Consider the following 16,822-nt stretch of genomic DNA (forward strand, 5'->3'; position numbering starts at 1 on the left):
TGAAGCACAAGTGAATATACTAGGCATGTTATGAGATGCAGATTGAGAGAGAACTAACTTGTGTGAATAGGAACTTCTTATGGTAGAAAGTGACAGAACCATGGGATCAAAAGGGGCTGTAAAAAGAAGTTTTATTTACCACACTTGGAACTACTAGACGGAGTGGGAGATGATGCCGAGCAGTTCAGTCCTCCGTGCCCTAACTTGGCGACGGAAGACACCTACGGCGACGGCGGAGAGGACGATGTCCGCAATCGGCGTGAAGACGGCGTCGGAGAGGTTGTGGCAGCGAAGTGCTTCGTCGCCGGCGTCGTCGAGAGCTAGCGGTGGCGCTAGGGTTCGTGCGAGGGTGGAAGAAGGAGATAATGACCGCGGTAATTGTGAATTTATAGGCGCAGGGGCGGCACTGCGCTATTACTCAGGTGCCCCTAGCGATTCGCATCTGAGTAGCACGTGGCCATCATGCGGTATTTTGGGGGCAGTTCCACATCCCACGCACGCCTGGATTGTTGGGCGGTCGTTCCTACTTCTCCGGATTTCTTGTGGATGAATGAGCATTGAAAACGGTTTTAAAGGTTGTCTCTGTGTCTTCTGCTGACAAGGACGCAGAGAAGACATTCGACAGTTTCAATAGAATGCATATGACTTGGAGAGATAGAATTTGAGATAGAAAGCATAGAGAGATTAGGGTCCGATCACATTCACTTAGTTCAAAAGATTCAACCAAGAAGACATAGCTATAAGTGAATGCTGTAGAGGACAGAACACTAGTATATATATATATCTATATAATCAACGTAGTGAAGATAATCATGAAGACATGTTAAGATTGAAGCCAAACCAAATATGAAGACATTACAAGGTAACGCCAAGAGTGAAACACTTCAAAATAGAACGTTTGGTGGTGGCGTTACCCACCGTATAGGAAGTATTAGACCCAGACACGGCGCACAATTATCGTGGCGCTCTGAAGTCAATTTCCACATTAATGTATTCACACTTAGAATGTATGTCTTCATTGATTGAAGATATACGTTACTTCGTGTGGTGCACATCTAAGTCATCAATATGCATAAGGGTTAGGATGTGTGCCTGATCACATGACATTTGAGGATTCTAAGATATTTAGCTCACACCGTAACTTGCAAAATCTCTTCTCATCCAAGGGCTTGGTGAAGATATCTGCCAATTGCTCTTCAGTGTTGACGTGTATGATATCAATGTCTTCCTTCACAACATGATCTCTGAGAAAGTGATGACGAATTTCAATGTGCTTTGTCTTCGAGTGCTGAACTGGGTTGTTGGCAATCTTGATGGCGCTTTCGTTGTCGTAGTAAAGTGGCACTTGCTTCAGATGAATGCCATAGTCCTTGAGTGTTTGCTTCATCCACAGAAGCTGAGCGCAGCAAGATCCAGCAGCAATGTATTCAGATTCAGCAGTGGAGAGAGATACACAGTTCTGCTTCTTTGAAGACCAACATACAAGTGATCGTCCCAGAAAGTGACATGTGCCTGATATAGACTTGCGATCAACTTTGTCACCGGCATAATCAGCATCCGAGAATCCAACCAAATCAAACTCTGAGCCCTTTGGATACCATAATCCTAGAGTTGGGGTGTGAGCCAAATATCGAAGAATTCGCTTCACAGCTAAGTGATGCGACTCCTTTGGTGCCGCTTGAAATCGAGCACACATGCAAACACTAAGCATAATATCTGGCCTATATGCACATAGATAAAGTAAAGAACCAATCATGGAGCGGTATACCTTTTGATCAAACTCTTTACCATTGTCGTCAGGACCCAGATGATGTTTGGCTGGCATTGGTGTTGTGAAGCCTTTGCAGTCTTGCATACCGAACTTCTTCAGGCAATCTTTGAGATACTTCTCTTGAGATATGAAGATGCCATTGCGTTGTTGTCGTATTTGAAGACCAAGGAAGAACTTCAGATCCCCCATCATGGACATCTGATATTGCTCTTGCATCATATATCCAAACTCTTCACTGTACTTCTGATTGGTGCAGCCGAAGATAATGTCATCCACATATATTTGGCACACAAACAGTTCACCATCATATGTCTTCGTGAAAAGAGTGGGATCCAGGGAACCAGGTATGAAGCCTTTGCTCTTCAGGAAATATTTGAGTGTGTCATACCAGGCCCTAGGGGCTTGTTTGAGGCCATACAGTGCCTTGTTGAGCTTGTATACCATGTCAGGATGTTTTGGATTTTCAAAGCCTGGCGGTTGTGCAACATACACTTCTTCTTCAATCTTGCCATTGAGAAAGGCACTCTTCACATCCATTTGATATAGAAGTATGTTATGATGATTTGCATAGGCCAGCAGTATGCGTATGGCTTCAAGCCTAGCCACAGGAGCAAATGTTTCATCGAAGTCAATGCCTTCCACTTGAGTATATCCTTGAGCAACGAGACGAGCTTTGTTTCTGACAACTTGACCATGCTCATCTTGCTTGTTGCGGTATATCCATTTGGTGCCTATTATGTTGTGCTTCCGTGGATCAGGACGCTTAACTAGTTCCCATACACTATTCAGCTCAAACTGTTGAAGCTCTTCTTGCATAGCTTGAATCCATTCAGGTTCCATGAAGGCTTCTTCAACTTTCTTGGGTTCTGATATTGAGACGAATGCGAAGTGCCCACAGAAATTTGCTAGCTGAGTTGCCCTTGAACGAGTGAGTGGACCAGGTGCATTGATGCTGTCAATTATTCTGTCAATCTGCACTTCATTGGCAACACGAGGATGTACAGGGCGAAGACTTTGCTCTTGCTGATCTGTGTTGTTGTTGGGAGGAATGTCTTCAGGCTGAGCATTGTCTTCATGTTGATCAGGTGCTGAGATGATAAGTTCTTCTTCAGGATGAGCTTCAGAAGGTATAATCTCTCCAGTTCCCATTAGCTTGATTGATTCACTAGCTGGAATTTGATCTAGCACATTTGGCAGTTGCTCTCTTTGTGAACCACTTGTCTCATCGAACCGCACATCCACTGTTTCAACCACTTTGTAATGAAAGAGATTGAAGACTCTGTAGGAGTGCGAATCCTTTCCATATCCAAGCATAAAACCCCCATGTGCTTTTGGTGCAAACTTTGAGGTGTGGTGGGTCCTTGATCCAGCACCTTGAGCCAAATACTCTGAAGTAACTGACATTTGGCTTCTTGCCAGTTAGGAGTTCATAAGATGTCTTGTTCAGAAGCTTGTGAAGATAAACACGATTGATTGTATGACATGCAGTATCAATGGCTTCAGTCCAGAATTTTCTTGGAGTCTTGTATTCATCTAGCATCATTCTGGCCATCTCAATGAGTGTTCTGTTCTTGCATTCGACGACGCCATTCTGCTGTGGCGTGTACGGAGCTGAGAATTTATGTGTGATGCCCAAGGTATCAAGATATGTATCAAGGCCAGTGTTCTTGAATTTAGTGCCATTGTCACTTCTGATGTGCTTTATCTTGGCGCCGTAATTGTTCATAGCTCGATTGGCGAAGCGTCTGAAGACATCCTGCACTTCAGTCTTGTAAAGGATTATGTGCACCCAAGTATATCGAGAATAATCATCAACAATAACGAAGCCATAGAGGCAAGCAGTAGTAGTAAAAGTTGAGTAGTGAGTGGGACCAAAAAGATCCATGTGAAGCAGTTCGAAGGGTCGAGTAGTGGTCATGATTGTCTTCGAGGGATGTTTTGCCCTCGTCATCTTCCCTGCTTCACAGGCACCGCATAAGTGATCTTTCTTGAACTTGACGCCCTCGATGCCTATGACATGTTTCTTCTTCGCAAGGGTGTGGAGGTTCCTCATGCCAGCATGCCCAAGCCTCCGATGCCAAAGCCATCATTCTGAAGCTTTTGCAAGAAGACATACTGCAAGTTGTGGCCCTGCTGAGAAATCTACCACATACAAATCATCTTTTCGATACCCTTCAAACACTAGAGACTTGTCAGATTCCATTAGTACCAGGCAACGATATTTTCCAAACATTACGATCATGTTCAAATCACAAAGCATTGAAACAGACATTAAGTTGAAACCAAGGGATTCAACAAGCATGACTTTGTTGATCCTTTGAGATTGCAACTCTACCTAGACCCAATACCTTACTTTTACCAGTGTCAGCAAATGTGATGTGGCTCTTGTCGGATGGACGTAAGGTTGAGTCCATAAGAAGGCTTCTTTTGCCAGTCATGTGATTTGTACACCCACTGTCAATAGTCCATTCTGAAGACTTTGAAGACGCTGGTGTCGTACCCTACAGTGCAGTTAGGGGGATAGGCTTCACGAAGAGAATTGTGAAGCAAAAAAATTTGACGAACCAGTGGGTTATGAAAACTTAGATCCAGATTAGGACTAATAGGGAGAGTAGCATGCGATTCAGAAACGAAGTACATAATGATGCCATTCGGGCATTTTATCTTGCGCCCTACAAGATTTTTAAGGTCCCCAGCAATAGCGTCAGAAGATTTTGGTTTTCTGCTGGAGACCTTTCCCTGCAAAAGAGAGTTAAGCTTTCTTAACCACCCACATCTTCAAGGGTGGCTTAGAAGCAATAAGTCTAAGTGCAGCATCTGAAAATTTTGGTTTTGGAGCCCTAGCAAACAGTTTAGCAGGCGGACAATAGTACTCATAAGAATAGGCAGAATAGTTTTTGGTCATATGAACATGCCGGTTTGATAAACCGCTCTCATATTCATATGCCTGAGTATGGTTTCCCTGCAAAACATTTGCGTTAGTGCGACTCAGGTGAGTCCTCTGTCTGTATGAAGCCTTTAGACCGTATGAAGCCTTTGGTCTGAGGTTTGTCTTCTTCATGTGAGGTGTCATGAAGACATTCACAGGAAGATTTTCCAGACACGTTTTCGGAACCCAGATCTTCTTCATAGGCGGTCCATTCCTGCAGTTAGTACCAATGTACCTGGCAAACACTTCACCATTCTGATTCTTAAACAATTTATAGTTTGCATCAAAGGATTCATCAATGATAATGGGGTTAGCACAGGTAAAGCCAGATAAGTTGGATGGATCTGCTGAAGGTTCCTTTGCAGCAACCCATGTGGTTTTGGGGTACTGCTCAGGTCTCCAGTAAGAGCCATCTGCATTCATTTTCCTTACGAACCCTACACCCTCTTTCCTAGGGTTTCGGTTCAGAATCTGCTTTTTGAGGACATCACAAAGTGTCTGATGCCCTTGAAGACTTTTGTACATCCCTGTTTCAAGCAATGTCTTCAACCTAGCATTCTCATCAGCAATAGCAGTGGTATCCTCAGCAGAGGGGTTAGTTACCACATCAACAGTTGAAGATATTGCAACAGAGTAGCAGTGGAACATTCAGCAACAGAAGTGGCATTATCACGCTCAATGCATTTAAGACATGGTGGTTCAAATCCTTCCTGAGCGGAACTGATCTGTTTGGCGTGAAGTGACTCGTTTTCCTTTTGAAGATCTTCATGAGCCGCTCTCAATTTCTCAAGTTCTTGCTTCCTTTGAAGATAATCATAGGAAAGCTTTTCATGAGTTGTTGAGAGAGTATCATGACGATCTTCAAGTTCCTGATACTTAACGTGAAGATTTTTTATGTCTTCAATTAAGGATTCAGATCAAGTCATTTCAGCACCCAACAGATCATCGCCTCTGTCTAACAGTTTTTGAATATGTTCCATGGTTTTCTGTTGTTCAGTTGCAATTTTAGCAAGTGTTTTGTAACTGGGTTTTGAATCACAATCAGAGTCATCGTCACTAGATGTTTGATAGTGAGTAGTGCGTTTGTTTACCTTGGCACCGCGTGCCATGAAGCAGTAGGTAGGAGTAGAGTAGTCCTTGTCATTTGCATCGGTGTCAGTGATGAAATCATTGTCTTCAGTGTTGAAGATGGACTTGGCGATGTATGTTGTAGCCAGACTTGCAATGCCAGAATCAGACTCCTCCTCAGACTCCACCTCTGCCTCCTCAGAAGCGGACTCCTCCTCTGAATCCATTTCCTTGCCAACAAACGCACGTGCCTTGCCAGATGAGCTCTTCTTGTGTGATGAAGACTTTGAGGAAGACTTGGAAGAAGACTTTGTGTATTTCTTCTTCTTCTTGTCGTCTGAGTCATATTCCTTGCTCTTCTTCTTCTTTCTGTTCTCATTGTCCCACTTTGGACACTCAGAGATGAAGTGTCCAGTTTTCTTGCACTTGTGGCATGTTTTCTTCTTGTAGTCATGAGCAGAAGCTTCATCATTCCTTGAGCTTGATCGTGAAGACTTTCTGAAGCCTTTCTTCTTGGTGAATTTTTGGAACTTCTTCACTAGCATTGCAAGTTTCCTTCCAATGTCTTCAGGATCATCAGAACTACTGTCAGATTCTTCTTCAGATGAGGAAACAGCTTTTGCCTTCAAGGCACGAGTTCGCCCATAGTTTGGACCGTAGATATCTCTTTTCTCAGAAAGCTGAAACTCATGTGTGTTGAGCCTCTCAAGTATGTCAGATGGATCGAGTGTCTTGAAATCAGGACGTTCTTGAATCATCAGGGCTAGGATGTCAAATGAACTATCAAGTGATCTCAGCAGCGTCTTGACGACTTCATGTTTGGTGATCTCAGTAGCGCCGAGGGCTTGAAGCTCATTTGTGATGTCAGTGAGTGTCAAATGTGTGCTGGACATTCTCATTGTCATTTCGCTTGAAGCGGTTGAAGAGATTGCGAAGGACACTGATTCTTTGATCTCTCTGGGTTGAGATGCCTTCATTGACCTTGGAGAGCCAGTCCCAGACCAGCTTGGATGTCTTCAAAGCACTCACACGGCCATACTGTCCTTTGGTCAGATGACCACAGATGATGTTCTTGGCAGTAGAGTCCAGTTGAACGAATTTCTTGACATCAGCAGCAGTGACACCTTCTCCAGCCTTGGGAACGCCGTTCTCGACGACATACCATAGGTCGACGTCAATGGATTCAAGATGCATACGCATCTTATTCTTCCAGTAGGGATATTCAGTTCCATCGAAGACGGGGCACGCAGCGGAGACTTTAATTATCCCTGCAGTCGACATAGCTAAAACTCCAGGTGGTTAAACCGAATCACACAGAACAAGGGAGCACCTTGCTCTGATACCAATTGAAAGTGCGTTATATCGACTAGAGGGGGGGTGAATAGGCGATTTTTATGAAAGTCTTCAAAACGTGGAAGTTATGAAGACAAACAGTAGAGATATGCCTATTACTATGCAGCGGAAGTTAGATTACACTAGGCAAGCCATGGTCAAGTATTCAATAGAGTGAAGGCACAATGACAAGTAGCTGCAGTGTAATAAGGATCAGGTAGGAAGAAGTTATGAAGCCAAACAAATCATACAGTTACGTTGTGAAGACAAAAGATATAGCAGGCATGCAATGGCTTCACAATGAGTGCAGTAAGTTAAAGGAAGTGAAGATGAAACCAGTGACTCGTTGAAGACAATGATTTGTTGGACCAGTTCCAGTTGCTGTGACAACTGTACGTCTGGTTGGAGCGGCTAGGTATTTAAACCTTAGGACACACAGTCCCGGACACCCAGTCCTGAACACGCAGCTCAGGACACCAAGTCCTCACCGTATTCTCCTTGAGCTAAGGTCACATAGTCCTCGCCCAATCACTCTGGTAAGTCTTCAAGGTAGACTCCCAAACCTTCACAGACTTCGTTCACTGGCAATCCACAATGTCTCTTGGATGCTCTGAACGCGACGCCTAACCGTCTGGAGGATGCACAGTCCTCAAGTGTAATAAGTCTTCAGATCACACAGACAAGAAGACCTAAGTGATGCCCAATTCTCTCTGGCTTTGGGTGGTTAGGGCTTTTCTCCTTGCTAGGAATTTTCTCTCAAAGGCTTCGAGGTGGGTTCTCTCAAACGACAAAAGCCGTGCACTGAAATCTGAGCAGCCAACCGTTTATGGTTGTAGGGGGTGGGCTATTTATAGCCACTTGGCAACCCGACCTGATTTGTCCGAAATGACCCTGGGTCACTAAGGAACTGACACGTGTTCCAACGGTCAGATTTCGAACTCACACGGCAACTTTACTTGGGCTACAAGTAAAGCTGACTTGTCTGACTCTGGACAAGATTTGCTCTCATAGTCTTCGCTCGAAGACATAGGTTTTGAATTAGGCATCACTTCAGTCATTCTGACCGTTTCTCTTGGACCCCACTTAACAGTACGGTGGTTCCTATGACTCAACACAAAAGAAAAAGAACTATGAAAGATCTAAGTCTTCGAGCTCCATAGGCTTCATAACGTGTCTTCTTTTTTCATAGTCTTCAATGTGAATATCTTCATATACCACCTTTGGCTTCAATGTCTTCATACATTTTTAGGGGTCATCTCTGGTAGTAAAACCGAATCAATGAGGGACTTCTACCTGTGTTATCCTGCAATTCTCACAAACACATTAGTCCCTCAACTAGGTTTGTCATCAATACTCCAAAACTAACTAGGGGTGGCACTAGATGCACTTACAGTTTGAAAGGAATTTTTCAAAGAAAGACCTCGGTAAAGCTGCTTACATATTGAGCATCAAGATCTATAGAGATAGATCAAGACGCTAGATAAGTTTTTTCAATGAGTACATACCTTGACAAGATTTTGAAGTAGTTCAAAATGGAACAGTCAAAGAAAGAGTTCTTGCCTGTGTTGCAAGGTGTGAAATTGAGTAAGACTCAAAGCCCGACCACGGCAGAAGATAGAAAGAGAATGAAAGTCATTCCCTATGCCTCAGCCATAGGTTCTATAAAGTATGCCATGCTGTGTACCAGATCTATTGTATACCCTACACTGTGTTAAGCAAGGGAGTACAATAGTGATCTAAGAGTAGATCACTGGACAGCGGTGAAAATTATCCTTAGTGGAATAAGGAAATATTTCTCAATTATGGAGGTGACAAAAAGGTTCGTCGTAAAAAGTTACGTCGATGCAAGTTTTGACACAGATCTGGATGACTCTAAGTCTCGATCTAGATACATATTGAAAGTGGGAGCAATAAGATAGAGTAGCTCCGTGCAGAGCATTGTTGACATAGAAATTCGCAAAATACTTACGGATCTGAATGTGACAGACCCGTTGACTAAAATTATCTCACAAGCAAAACATGATCACACCTTAGTACTCTTTGGGTGTTAATCACATAGCGATGTGAACTAGATTACTGACTCTAGTAAACACTTTGGGTGTTGATCACATATCGATGTGAACTATGGGTGTTAATCACATGGTGATGTGAACTATTGCTGTTAAATCACATGGCGATGTGAACTAGATTATTGACTCTAGTGCAAGTGGGAGACTGAAGGGAATATGCCCTAGAGGCAATAATAAAGTTATTATTTATTTCCTTATATCATGATAAATGTTTATTATTCATGCTAGAATTGTATTAACCGGAAACATAATACATGTGTGAATACATAGACAAACAGAGTGTCACTAGTATGCCTCTACTTGACTAGCTCGTTAATCAAAGATGGTTATGTTTCCTAACCATGGAACAAAGAGTTTTTATTTGATTAACGGGATCACATCATTAGGTGAATGATCTGATTGACATGACCCATTCCATTAGCTTAGCACCCGATCGTTTAGTATGTTGCTATTGCTTTCTTCATGACTTATACATGTTCCTATGACTATGAGATTATGCAACTCCCGTTTGCCGAAGGAACACTTTGTGTGCTACCAAACGTCACAACGTAAATGGGTGATTATAAAGGTGCTCTACAGGTGTCTCCAAAGGTACATGTTGGGTTGGCGTATTTCGAGATTAGGATTTGTCACTCCGATTGTCGGAGAGGTATCTCTGGGCCCTCTCGGTAATGCACATCACATAAGCCTTGCAAGCATTGCAACTAATGAGTTAGTTGTGAGATGATGTATTACGGAACGAGTAAAGAGACTTGCCGGTAACGAGATTGAACTAGGTATGGGATACCGACGATTGAATCTCGGGCAAGTAACATACCGATGACAAAGGGAACAACGTATGTTGTTATGCGGTCTGACCGATAAAGATCTTCGTAGAATATGTAGGAGCCAATATGGGCATCCAGGTCCCGCTATTGGTTATTGACCGGAGACGTGTCTCGGTCATGTCTACATTGTTCTCGAACCCGTAGGGTCCGCACGCTTAAGGTTTCGATGACAGTTATATTATGAGTTTATGAGTTTTGATGTACCGAAGGAGTTCGGAGTCCCGGATGAGATCGGGGACATGACGAGGAGTCTCGAAATGGTCGAGACGTAAAGATTGATATATTGGACGACTATATTCGGACATCGGAAAGGTTCCGAGTGATTCGGGTATTTTTCGGAGTACCGGGTAGTTACGGGAGAAGCAATGGGCCTTGATGGGCTTTAGTGGGAAGAGGAGAAAGGGCCAAGGGGCTGCTGCGTCCCCCCTCCCCTCTGGTCCGAATTGGACTAGGGAAAAGGGGGCCGGCCACCTCTCCTTCTCCTCCACTTCCTTCTCCCTTCCTCCCCTCTTGGTGGACTCCTACTAGGACTTGGAGTCCTAGTAGGACTCCACATCCTGGCCGCACCTATTGCCTTGGCCGGCCTCCTCCTCCTCCATCCTTTATATACTGAGGCAAGGGGCACCTCATGAACACAAGTTGATCCACGTGATCTATTCCTGAGCCGTGTGCGGCGCCCCCAGCCACCATAGTCCTCGATAATATTGTAGCGGTGCTTAGGCGAAGCCCTGCAGCAGTAGTACATCAAGATCGTCACCACGTCGTCGTGCTGACGGAACTCTTCCCCGACACTTTGCTGGATCGTAGTCCGGGGATCGTCATCGAGCTGAACGTGTGCTAGAACTCGGAGGTGCCGTAGTTTCGGTGCTTGATCGGTCGGATCGAGGAGACGTACGACTACATCAACCAAACGCTTCCGTTGTCGATCTACTAGGTATGTAGATCATACTCCCCCTCTCGTTGCTATGCATCACCATGATCTTGCGTGTGGGTAGGAAATTTTTTGAAATTACTACGAAACCCAACAAGACAACCATAAGGCTTTTGCCAGTTGCCGATAACTTTAACAAAACATGATCATCTCATACAACAACTTATATCTCATCATGTTTTGACCATATCACATCACAACATGCCCTGCAAAAACAAGTTAGACGTCCTCTACTTTGTTGTTGCAAGTTTTACGTGGCTGCTACGGGCTTAAGCAAGAACCAATCTTACCTACGCATCAAAACCACAACGATAGTTTGTCAAGTTGGTGCTGTTTTAACCTTCGCAAGGACCGGGCGTAGCCACACTCGGTTCAACTAAAGTTGGAGAAACTGTCACCCGCAAGCCACCTATGTGCAAAGCACGTCGGGAGAACCGGTCTCGCGTAAGCGTACGCGCAATGTCGGTCCGGGCCGCTTCATCCAACAATACTGCCGAACCAAAGTATGACATGCTGGTAAGCAGTATGACTTATATCGCCCACAACTCACTTGTGTTCTACTCGTGCAAATAACATCAACACATAAAACCTAGGCTCGGATGCCACTGTTGGGGAACGTAGTAATTTCAAAAAAAAAATTCCTACGCACACGCAAGATCATGGTGATGCATAGCAACGAGGGGAGAGTATGATCTACGTACCCTTTGTAGATCGACAACGGAAGCGTTTGGTTGATGTAGTTGTACGTCTTCACGATCCGACCGATCCAAGCACCGTTACTCCGGCACCTCCGAGTTCTTGGCACACGTTCAGCTCGATGACGATCCCCGGGCTCCGATCCAGCAAAGCGTTGGGGAGGAGTTCCGTCAGCACGACGGCGTGGTGACGATCTTGATGTTCTACCATCGCAGGGCTTCGCCTAAGCACCGCTACAATATGACCGAGGTGGAATATGGTGGAGGGGGGCACCGCACACGGCTAAGGAACGATCCACGAAGATCAACTTGTGTCTATGGGGTGCCCCTTGCCTCAGTATATAAAGGATGGAGGAGGAGGAGGCCGGCCAAGGCACTTGGTGCGGCCAGGATGTGGAGTCCTACTAGGACTCCAAGTCCTAGTAGGAGTCCACCAGGAGGGGAGGAAGGGAGAAGGAAGTGGAGGAGAAGGAAAGGTGGCCGGCCCCCTTTTCCCTAGTCCAATTCGGACTAGAGGGGAGGGGGGCGCAGCAGCCCCTTGGCCCTTTCTCCTCTTCCCACTAAAGCCCATCAAGGCCCATTGCTTCTCCCGTAACTACCCGGTACTCCGAAAAATACCCGAATCACTCGGAACCTTTTCGATGTCCGAATATAGTCATCCAATATATCGATCTTTACGTCTCAACCATTTCGAGACTCCTCGTCATGTCCCCGATCTCATCCGGGACTCCGAACTCCTTCGGTACATCAAAACTCATAAACTCATAATATAACTGTCATCGAAACCTTAAGCGTGCGGACCCTACGGTTCGAGAACAATGTAGACATGACCGAGACACGTCTCCGGTCAATAACCAATAGCGGGACCTGGATGCCATATTGGCTCCTACATATTTACGAAGATCTTTATCGGTCAGACCGCATAACAACATACGTTGTTCCCTTTGTCATCGGTATGTTACTTGCCCGAGATTCGATCGTCGGTATCTTAATACCTAGTTCAATCTCGTTACCGGCAAGTCTCTTTACTCGTTTCAGTAGTACATCATCTCACAACTAACTCATTAGTTGCAATGCTTGCAAGGCTTATGTGATGTGCATTACCGAGAGGGCCCAGAGATACCTCTCCGACAATCGGAGTGACAAATCATAATCTCGAAATACGCCAACCCAACATGTACCTTTGGAGACACCTTTAGAGCTCCTTTATAATCACCCATTTACGTTGTGACGTTTGGTAGCACACAAAGTGTTCCTCCGGCAAACGGGAGTTGCATAATCTCATAGTCATAGGAACATGTGTAAGTCATGAAGAAAGCAATAGCAACATACTAAACGATCGGGTGCTAAGCTAATGGAATGGGTCATGTCAATCACATCATTCTCCTAATGATGTGATCCCGTTAATCAAATAACAACTCTTTGTCTATGGTTAGGAAACATAACCATCTTTGATTAACGAGCTAGTCAAGTAGAGGCATACTAGTGACACTCTGTTTGTCTATGTATTCACACATGTATTATGTTTCCGGTTAATACAATTATAGCATGAATAATAAACATTTATCATGAAATAAGGAAATAAATAATAACTTTATTATTGCCTCTAGGGCATATTTCCTTCAATCATCACCACCAACAACTCTCCCATCTTGGGGAGGGAAATCTCCATCAACATCTTCACCAGCACCATCTCATATCAAACCCTAGTTGATCTCTTGTATTCAATCTTGTTACCAGAACTATAGATTGGTGCTAGGGGGTGACTAGTAGTGTTTATTACATCTTGTAGTTGATTACTATATGGTTTATTTGGTGGAAGATTATATGTTCAGATCCATTATGCATATTAATACCCCTCTGATCATGAGCATGTTTATTGTTTGTGAGTAGTTACTTTCGTTCTTGAGGTCACGGGATAAATCATGTTGCAAGTAATCGTGTGAATTTGATATGTGTTCGATATTTTGATGGTATGTCTGTTGTGATTCCCATAGTGGTGTCATGTGAATGTCGACTACATGACACTTCACCATATTTGGGCCTAAGAGAATGCATTGTGGAGTAGTAAATAGATGATGGGTTGCGAGAGTGACAGAAACTTAAACCCCGGTTTATGCACTATTTCGTAAGGGACCGAATGGATCCTATAGTTTAATGCTATGGTTAGAATTTATTCTTAATACTTTTCTCGTAGTTGCGGATGCTTGCAGGAGGGTTAATCATAAGTAGGTGGTTTGTTCAAGTAAGAACATCACCTAAGCACTGGTCCGCCCACATATCAAATTCTCAAAATAGCGAACGCAAATCAAACCAACATGATGAAAGTGACTAGATGAAATTCCCGTGTACCCTCAAGAACACTTTGATTATTATAAGAGACCGTTTTGGCCTGCCCTTTGCCTCAAAAGGATTGGGCTACCTTGCTGCATACTTGTTACAATTATCGTTACTTTCTCATTACAAATTACCTTGCTATCAAATTACTCGCTACTTACAATTTCAGCACTTGCAGACATTACCTTACTGAAAACTACTTGTCATTTCCTTTTGATCCTCGTTGGGTTCGACACTCTTACTTATCGAAAAGAGCTACAATTGATCCCCTCTACTTGTGGGTCATCAAGGCTATTTTCTGGCTCCATTGCCGGTGAGTGAAGCGCCTTTGGTAAATGGAATTCGGTAAGGAAACATTTATATAGTATGCTGAAATTTATTGTCACTTGCTACTATGGAAAACAATCCTTTGAGGGGTTTGTTCGGGGTATCTTCACCTTGTCCGGAAACACAATTAATTTCCCCTCAACCTACTGCACCTACTGAAAATATTGAATATGAAATTCCTTCGGGTATGATAGAACAACTGCTATCTAATCCTTATGCAGGAGATGGAACCGAACATCCTGATATGCACTTGATATATGTTGAACAAATTTGTGGATTGTTCAAGCTTGCAGGTTTACCCGGAGATGAAGTGATGAACAAATTAGGAGAAACAGAGACCCGCCAGCCACCTTTATGCAAAACTAGTTGCATGTCTGTCGGTGGAACTGGTCTCATGAACGTGGTCATGTAAGATTGGTCCGGGCTGCTTCATCCAACAATACTTCCAGAACATAACCTAGATCGGGAGTTCCACCGCCGCAAGCCTCTGTAGCCACCAAAAACCAATCGGGACCCTGTTCCGGCACCCTGCCGGAGGGGGGATCCCTCACCGGTGGCCATCTTCATCATCCCGGCGCTCTCCATGAAGAGGAGGGAGTAGTTCACCCTTGGGACTGAGGGTATGTACCAGTAGCTATGTGTTTGATCTCTCTCTCTCTCGTGTTCTTGATATGGCACGATCTTGATGTATCGCGAGCTTTACTATTATTCTCCCCCTCTACTCTCTTGTAATGGATTAAGTTTTCCCTTTGAAGTTATCTTATCGGATTGAGTCTTTAAGGATTTGAGAACACTTGATGTATGTCTTGCGTGGGATATCCGTGGTGACAATGGGGTATCCTATTGATTCACTTGATGTATGTTTTGGTGATCAACTTGTGGGTTCCATGACCTTGGGAATCTATGCATAGGGGTCGGCACACGTTTTCGTCTTGACTCTCCGGTAGAAACTTTGGGGCACTCTTTGAAGTTCTTTGTGTTGGTTGAATAGATGAATCTGAGATTGTGTGATGCATATCGTATAATCATACCCACGGATACTTGAGGTGACATTGGAGTATCTAGGTGACATTAGGGTTTTGGTTGATTTGTTTCTTAAGGTGTTATTCTAGTACGAACTCTATGATAGATCGAGCGGAAAGAATAGCTTCGTGTTATTTTACTACAGACTCTTGAATAGATCGATCAGAAAGGATAACTTTGAGGTGGTTTCGTATCCTACAATAATCTCTTCGTTTGTTCTCCGCTATTAGTGACTTTGGAGTGACTCTTTGTTGCATGTTGAGGGATAGTTATATGATCCAACTATGTTATTATTGTTGAGAGAACTTGTACTAGTGAAAGTATGAACCCTAGGCCTTGTTTCCTAGCATTGCAATACCGTTTTCGCTCACTTTTATTACCTTGCTGTTTTTATAATTTCAGATTACAAAAACCTATATCTACCATCCATATTGCACTTGTATCACCATCCCTTCGCTGAACTAGTGCACCTATACAATTTACCATTGTATTGGGTGTGTTGGAGACACAAGAGACTATTTGTTATTTGGTTGCGGGGTTGTTTGAGAGAGACCATCTTCATCCTACACCTCCCACGGATTGATAAACCTTAGGTCATCCACTTGAGGGAAATTTTCTACTGTCCTACAAACCTCTGCACTTGGAGGCCCAACAACGTCTACAAGAAGAAGGTTGTGTAGTAGACATCATAGGCGCCCCTCCCCACATATATATAGGTGAGAGTGGGGAGGGGAGTAGCAAGGGTGCGCCCCAAGTAGGAGGAATTCTAGTTGGGGTCCTCCCCAATTCGCCCCCCCTCCATAATTGCCGGAGGGGGAAAAGGGAAGAGGAAGGAGAGAAGGATAGGGGGGGCGAACCCCCTCTTTCCCTTCCCCCACTCGGCCTCCTTCCATGAGGGGGGCGCGCCACCCCTTGTGGGCTGGCGTGCTCCCCTCTTATGGCCCATATATTTCCCCCGGGGGTTCCGGTACCCCCCCCCCCTCACGGTACTCCGATAAATACCCGATACTATACGGAACACTTCCGGTATCCGAATACTATCATCCTATATATCAACCTTTACCTCTCGACCATTTCAAGAATCCTCGTCATGTCCGTGATCTCATCCGGGATTCCGAACAACATTTAATCACCAAATCATATAACTCATACAATACTAAATCGTCATTGAACGTTAAGCGTGCAGACCCTACGGGTTCGAGAACTATGTAGACATGACCGAGACACTTCATCGGTTAATAACCAATAGAAGAACCTGGATGCTCATATTGGCTCCCACATATTATACAAAGATCTCTATCGGTCGAACCGTTATGACAACATATGTTATTCCCTTTGTCCATCGGTATGTTACTTGCCCGAGATCCGATCGTCGGTATCCACATACCTAGGTCAATCTCATTACCGTCAAGTTTCTTTACTAGTTCCGTAATACATCATCCTGTAACTAACTCATTAGTCACTTTGCTTGCAAGGCTTCTTATGATGTGCATTACCGAGAGGGCCCAGAGAT

This window comes from Triticum urartu, chromosome 7, assembly GCF_003073215.2.
Source record: "Triticum urartu cultivar G1812 chromosome 7, Tu2.1, whole genome shotgun sequence".
Lineage (NCBI taxonomy): Eukaryota > Viridiplantae > Streptophyta > Magnoliopsida > Poales > Poaceae > Triticum > Triticum urartu.